Raw genomic sequence first — 8,400 nt, forward strand, 5'->3', positions numbered from 1 at the left:
AAAAAAAATTAAAAAATGGACACGTGGCATCCGTATAAAGATTCAGACACAACTTTTAACACTCACTCGCTCCTCTTGTGTAACTAACACGTGCATGACACGTAGCTAAAGAGGTGTGTATTAAACACATTTTAGAAAGGTTAAGTGTGTAAGGTGATTTTTGTCCGCAAAAAGTGTGTACGAGGGATTTGGTCCTTAGTTCAAGGGGTAACTTATGTATTTTGCGAAATTTCAAAGAAAGAGACCCTTTCAAAAACATAACGAAAGTAGCAATGAAATAAATATGACGTACACTATTTTCTACAAAAAAATAAAAATTCATCTTTATCCATATAGCTATGAACAATATATGAAAAAGGCTCAATAATTCAAACAGACTCAGTATGCATTGTTTTCATCTCAATTTTTGGACTTTTGTTCTTTTCCTTCTTTGTTTGTTTGAACTCTCCGTAGAAGTATGACACGAAACCCTAAAGAGAAAGGAAAAGAGCAAGGCATTTTTTACCTGAAAAATTTTCCCTAAAGAAAACTACAGCTAATATCTTAGTAACCGGAAGTAAAACCGCGATCATAACCCCAGACATCAAAGAAAAAGAGCAGTAAATGACTCCAATAACACCCACAAAGAAGCATTGCCAAATAATGAAAGTCCATACTATGACTGTATAATATTTAGCTTCTCCGAAGTTAAATTATTTTGTCTCCCTTGACATTTCCTGCAAAGTTTGATCAATATGTTAATCCTTGCTCCTTAAAGAGATTGTTTCTAGCTAAAACTAAATTAACACCGAGGAAGTATTTTTTATGATATATCATATTTAGGTAAATTTGTTCGAATCTTGTACTGCTCCGGTATTCATATATTTTATACACATCCAATATAATATAATAGAACGTGTCATGTATGCCAAATTTTAAAAATGTATTCTATGAAAGAAGAGTTTTCATCCCTCTATGGGATATGAATAATTTAGGGTTTCGAGCTAGTTCCTTTATTAATGTCCTACAGCTGAAGTCAAACTCACAACTCATCACAAGCTTTTGTTCTGTCTGTTGCGGAAGCCAAATGTATATAGTGTGAATAAGTCACAACTACTATACCAAAAATTATGACAGCCACCAAATAATAAATAAGACAATAAAGCAACAATAAAGAGAACACCAGAATTTACGAGGTTCGGCTAATTTTGCCTACTCCTCGGACACAACCAATATTTTATTTCACTCCAAAAAATACAAGTGAAATAATACTAAAGAGAGAAGATACAAATGCCTTAAACAGATGAGAAGGCAAATGAGAGGTGTGTTTAAATCCTAAACATTAAGCCTTCTTTTATAGGGGGAAAATCCCCCCAACTTTTGTTTTCCCACCGATGTGGGACAAACATTTTGTCAAATTCAACAAATCTCCACCTTGGCAAAATTCCACATCTTCAATTTTCTCTCAATAACAAATTTGGTTGTGTCTTCATCTTCAATCTTCAGTGTTCAACAATGTTGATCAAATCCAAACAATGTTGAAACTTGATCGCAGTCACCACCTTTGTCAGCATATCAGCAGGATTCTCCGTAGTATGAATTTTCTTCACTGTGACTCCACCTTCTTCTATGATTTCTCGTACAAAATGATACCGAACATCAATGTGCTTCGTCCTTGCATGATAAACTTGGTTCTTCGCTAATTGAATAGCACTTTGACTATCACAAAAAATTGTGATACCTTTTTGTTCAACACCAAGCTCCTTTAGCAATCCTTGAAGCCAAATTGCCTCTTTCACAGCCTCTGTAATAGCCATGTACTCTGCCTCTGTTGTAGACAAAGCAACTGTTGACTGCAAAGTAGACTTCCAACTAACTGGTGCCTTTGCAAAAGTAAACACATAACCAGTAGTTGATCTTCGTTTGTCCAGATCACCCGCAAAATCTGAGTCACAATATCCAACTACAGACTGATTGTCTTCCTGCTCAAAAACTAACCCGACATCTACAGTATTATGAATATACCGTAGAATCCACTTCACAGCTTGCCAATGCTCCTTCCCTGGATTGTGCATATATCTGCTAATAACTCCAACAGCTTGTGAAATGTCAGGCCTTGTGCAAACCATTGCATACATCAAGCTACCAACAACATTTGCGTATGGTACCTTTGACATATACTTTCGTTCAACTTCATCCATTTGCGACATAGTAGTACTTAGCTTAAAATGGGAAGCAAGTGGAGTACTAACTGGCTTAGTCTTGTCATCTATGCCAAAACGTTGAAGTACTCTCTTCAAATATTCCTTTTGAGATAAACAGAGTTTCTTTGAACGTCTATCTCTAATTATCTCCATGCCAAGAATTTTCTTTGCCTCACCCAAATCCTTCATCTCGAACTCCTTCTTCAGTTGAATCTTCAACTTATCAATTTCTTCCAAATTCTTGGAAGCTATCAACATATCATCAACATATAGGAGAAGATATACAAAGGAACCATCTTTAAGCTTGTGCAAATACACACAATGATCGTATTTGCTTCTCTTGTACCCTTGCCGCAACATAAACTCGTCAAATCGCTTGTACCATTGTCTAGAAGATTGTTTCAATCCGTACAACGATTTTTCAAGTTTGCACACCATATTTTCTTTTCCAGCAACTTTGAATCCTTCTGGCTGAGTCATGTAGATTTCCTCCTCCAAGTTTCCATGTAAAAACGCAGTTTTTACATCCATCTGAACTAGTTCCAAATCCAATTGTGCTACCAAAGCCAACATAATTCTAATGGAGGAATGTTTTACAACTGGAGAAAACACTTCATTGTAATCAATTCCCTCCTTTTGAGCATATCCTTTGGCCACCAATCTTGCTTTGTAGCGAACATCTACTTGGTTAGGAAATCCTTCCTTCTTTGCAAATACCCATTTGCACCCAATTGCTTTCTTTCCCTTCGGGAGATTGGCCAATCTCCATGTATGATTCTGATGAAGGGACTGTATTTCATCATTCATGGCAATCCTCCACTTATCTTCTTCTGAACTTTGGACAGCGTCTTTATAAGTAGTAGGAACATCATCAGCTACAATTGAGGTTGCACAAGCAACCGTCTCTATGAGACGAACAGGTTTCGTTATTGTTCTTTTTGGCCTGCTGGTTGCTATTGATTCAAGTTGTTGTTGAGGTTCCTGAGTTGGAATCTCCTCTACTGGCTCTCCTTCTAGAGGATAATCTTCATTTGTTTCCTCCTCTGCTTCTTGTGTAGGAAAAATAAATTTTCCCTCAAACTCCACCTGCTTAGAAGCACCTTCATTTTGTTTGGTATCTTCTGTTACCTTATTTACCATAGCAGATTCATCAAAGGTAACATCCCTGCTGAATATTACTTTCTTTGTCATAGGACACCATAAGCGATATCCTTTGACTCCAGAAGTAATTCCCATAAAAATAGCCTTCTTTGCCCTTGGATCCAATTTTGACTCCGTCACATGATAATATGCAGTTGAGCCAAACACGTGCAAAGAGTTATAATCTATAGCAGGTTTTCCATACCATTTTTCAAATGGTGTTTTGCCATCAATAGCAGCAGATGGTAGACGATTAATGAGGTGACATGCATATGTAATTGCCTCAGCCCAAAATTCTTTGCCCAAGCCAGCATTGGACAACATACACCGTACCTTCTCCAGCAAGGTCCGGTTCATACGTTCTGCCACTCCATTCTGTTGTGGTGTATGTCTAACAGTGAAGTGTCGGACGATGCCATCATTTTCACAGACCTTATTGAAATGATCATTTTTGTATTCACCTCCATTGTCTGTGCGAATACACTTGATCCTCCTTGCCTGTCTGATTCTCCACCATCGTCTTCCATTTGAGAAAAATTCCCAACACTTCATCTTTGCTCTTCATTGTATACACCCATACTCTTCGGGAAAAATCATCAACAAAGGTTACAAAATAGTGCTTCCCACCCAATGAAGGTGTTTTGGAAGGACCCCAAACATCAGAGTGTACATAATCCAAAATGCCTTTAGTATTATGGATCGCTGTACCAAATTTAACCCTTGTCTGTTTCCCTTTAACACAATGCTCACAAAACTCCAAGTTGCAAGCCTTGACTCCTTTTAACAATCCTTGATCTGATAGAGTTTTCAAGGATTTTCCTCCAGCATGTCCCAAGCGCATGTGCCATAGCTTGGTTGCTTCTGCCTCTTTGTCGTCACTGGATGTCACTGTCGCTGTCCCAATAACTGTACTGCCACAATAGCGGTACATATTATTATTCTTCCGATTAGCCTTCATTACCACTAGTGCACCGGAACATACTCTCATCACTCCATTTTCTGCAATGATTTTAAACCCTTTTGATTCCAGGGCTCCCACAGAGATGAGATTCTTCTTCAAATCCGGTACATATCGAACATCTGTTAATGTTCTGATCATTCCATCATGGTTCCTTAATCGTATTGAACCAATGCCATATGAGGTAAGAGGGCTGTTATCCGCTGTGTGGACGACTCCATATTCTCCTTCTTGAAATTCCACGAACCAGTCCCTGTTGGGACACATATGATAGCTACAAGCCGAGTCCATCAACCATATGTCTGATGATGTTGATGACTCTGTTGTAACTAATGAGAAGTCTGAATCATCACAATCAGCTACATTTGAATCCATAATAGCCTTTCCATTGTTATGTTTGGCCTTATTCTTCAACTTCGGACAGTCTTTCTTCCAGTGCCCTTTTTCTCGACAAAAGGCACATTCATCTTTGCTGGGTCTGGATCTTGACTTGGATCTTCCCTTCTTTGTCCTCGTTTGATTTTGAGGACGACCCCTCACAAACAGTGCTTCTCCTTCTCCGCCCTTCTGTTTTTCTCGCTTTCTTTGTTCATAGCTGTACAAAGCCGAACAAACTTCTCTGAGAGAAATTTCGTCATTTCCATGGAGTAGAGTAGTTTCAAGGTGCTCGTACTCATCAGGAAGTGACGCCAACAACATTAAGGCCAAGTCACCATCATCATAAGTTGTATCCATATTTTGCAAATCTGTGACCAACTTATTGAAACTGGTGATATGTTCATTCATCGTGGTACCAGGAACATAGGTGAAGTGAAACAGTCTCTTCTTCATGTACAATTTATTTTGACTGTTTTTCTTCAAAAATTTATCCTCCAGTGCTTTCCATAATTTACTTGCAGAAGTTTCCTTTGTGTATGGATATTTCTGCTCTCTAGCAAGGTAGGATCGAATAGTACCGCAAGCAACACGGTTGATAATTCTCCAATCTTCTTCTCCAATAACATCTGGTTTCTTTTCTTCAATGGCCAGATCTAGCCCTTGTTGAAAAAGGACATCTAGAACCTCGCCTTGCCACATCCCAAAATGTCCGGACCCGTCAAATATTTCGACCGCAAATTTCGCATTTGACACAATTCTTGTCATAAGCGAAGATGCCAATGATGACGTATTGTTGACACTTGATGTAGATTCTTCTTGTTTATTGTCTCCCATCTTTGACACAAATATTATTTAATAGCTGACGACACAAATCAAGATTATTTCCTTTCTGGTGTGGAAGATCAGACTAAGCTGCAACCACAGAGCATACTCAGACAGAACCTTGACTCAGTTACCAAGATAAATCTTTTCTGATGTGGAAGATCAGACTATGCTGCAACCACAGAGCATACTTAGACAGTACCTTGGCTCTGATACCAATTGTTGCGGAAGCCAAATGTATATAGTGTGAATAAGTCACAACTACTATACCAAAAATTATGACAGCCACCAAATAATAAATAAGACAATAAAGCAACAATAAAGGGAACACCAGAATTTACGAGGTTCGGCTAATTTTGCCTACTCCTCGGACACAACCAATATTTTATTTCACTCCAAAAATACAAGTGAAATAATACTAAAGAGAGAAGATACAAATGCCTTAAACAGATGAGAAGGCAAATGAGAGGTGTGTTTAAATCCTAAACATTAAGCCTTCTTTTATAGGGGGAAAATCCCCCCAACTTTTGTTTTCCCACCGATGTGGGACAAACATTTTGCCAATTTCAACAAATCTCCACCTTGGCAAAATTCCACATCTTCAATTTTCTCTCAATAACAAATTTTGGTTGTGTCTTCATCTTCAATCTTCAGTGTTCAACAATGTTGATCAAATCCAAACAATGTTGAAACTTGATCGCAGTCACCACCTTTGTCAGCATATCAGCAGGATTCTCCGTAGTATGAATTTTCTTCACTGTGACTCCACCTTCTTCTATGATTTCTCGTACGAAATGATACCGAACATCAATGTGCTTCGTCCTTGCATGATACACTTGGTTTTTCGCTAATTGAATAGCACTTTGACTATCACAAAAAATTGTGAAAATTACTTGCAGTTATCTTGTAAATGACATAACTATATGTAAACAAATTTACTTGACGACGCACAAAAATTAAACCCACAAAATAATAGTGTAACATATGCGATGAAATGAGTAAGATGCATAAGTAGAACTGTGTCACAAGGGAAGAAAAAAGTACCTGAAAGTCGTTATTGGCGATCATTTCTACAGTGCAAAAAGCCGTAGTGGCAAAACACATGACCATCTGAATCTATAACACCAGCGTAGCAGTAATAACTTGTTTTGCCTTCAAATAAATCAACTCAATACAATGCAAAATGACTCCATACAAAGCTGCTGTCAGAAGTGTCATCATAAAACCAAGAATATAGGCTTTACTTGTCACACCTTCTGGTCGATCACCATTAGATCGAACACCCAATAATACAGCACCAACTGTCAACAGAATCACTGCATTGATAGAGTAGGCTGTGAACTTCAGCTTCACTATGAAGAAAGCACCTACTGACGTGAAAGCAAGTTGAGCAGCAAGAAGAAGTGAAGAGGTTGACACAAGAAGTTTTGACCCGCCCCACGAATAGAGAAAATCATCAAAACCAGTTACAACGCCAATGACGAATGATGCAATGAAAATTCGAGGTGTTATCAAGTAAAACTTGGCATTAGAACCTTCAACTTTTCGACGATAGAAGTATAGGATGGCAAGAGGTATAAGGGTGAGTGACCATCCAGCGGTTTGTAGCCAACTGCTAAGCCATACTCTTGAACCTCCCTCGACATAATATAGACTCATCATTAGAGGACCACCACAGATACTAACAGCAAGTATTAGACAATTAATCAGTAGAAGGACTCTCCTCATAGTGGTGCTTAATCCTTGATGTTCCATACTTTGAAGAGATTTGGATGCTAAGTTAGTAGTATTCTGCTGCTCAGGCTGAATGGCTTCTTCTGCAAAGGTTTGGATTATTGGACCTCTTGCAGTGATGAGATCTATTTATAATTGAGAAATGTTAGTACATCTCCTCGATTTGTTTCACGACACGGAGTGGTCCCAGTTTAAGAAGGCTAGCTTTTCCATGATTAAATTAATTGCAGTACTAGTAATTTTCTTATGATTCACAATGGAAGAATATAACAATAAAAAAAAAGGGGACAGACAAGCATTGTTTGTGAGTAATTTGTTATTAAATTGCAGTGTTGAGTTTATAGGAAAACGGGTACGCCCACCATGGACTATGCTAATGGTTGGCATGGAGCTTTGCATTTGAAAAGAAAATTATGGATTCAAATTAAAAATTGACAAACGTGGGTTTTAGTTGAATAATTATGAGTAGTCACCTATGGTCTTCTGTCTTCCCACTCCCCCACCTCCACCTAACTTTGAGTTGGAGGGACGCGCGATAATGGTTAGACTTGACATCTTTCAAATTCTTTTTTCTATAATTTAACTAAACGAGGTGAAAATCATGGTGTATATTGATTTCTATTTGGACTATCACGTCGTTTTAAATAGATAGACTGTAAGTTATAATTACCAGAATAACAAACGGTTGCAAGTTTAGGTGGTCATTAAGCTGTTTTGCCAATATATTAATCAACAAATAGGCAGAAAAGGAAAAGGTGAAAATATTTCCAACTATTCAAGTCATTAATAAGGAAACATAAAGTAAGCTTTCAAAGCATGAGATAGTCAACGAAAATATTTTACAAATGTTAATAACAAAGGCATATAACATTTATAAGAAGGATAGTATAACTTAAATTTCAAAGCAAGTTACTTTTTGGATCTTCCACATTTATCGGATGTGAAATTGTTAGTGTTTCACTGTGTCAGTTATTAAAGATCTAGTGAAATAAATCCGCGCTTCGCGTGGCATATTTGTGATTAAATTAGAAATGATTCTTTGATAAAAGAACAGCATTCACATACACACAAATACACACGTATATATATATATATATATATATATATATATATATATATATATATATATATATATATATCATCAAAACACAAATATAAAAAAATCATTATAACAATAATAAGAGC

General features: G+C 37.3%; 1 pseudogene; it reads right to left on the minus strand.

Moving 5' to 3' along the window:
• Nucleotides 1-368: 368 nt before the first annotated feature.
• On the minus strand, nt 369-7,236 carry LOC104241602 (purine permease 1-like; annotated as a pseudogene).
• Nucleotides 7,237-8,400: the final 1,164 nt, after the last annotated feature.

Source organism: Nicotiana sylvestris, chromosome 10 (genome assembly GCF_000393655.2).
Source record: "Nicotiana sylvestris chromosome 10, ASM39365v2, whole genome shotgun sequence".
In the NCBI taxonomy this organism is placed as follows: domain Eukaryota; kingdom Viridiplantae; phylum Streptophyta; class Magnoliopsida; order Solanales; family Solanaceae; genus Nicotiana; species Nicotiana sylvestris.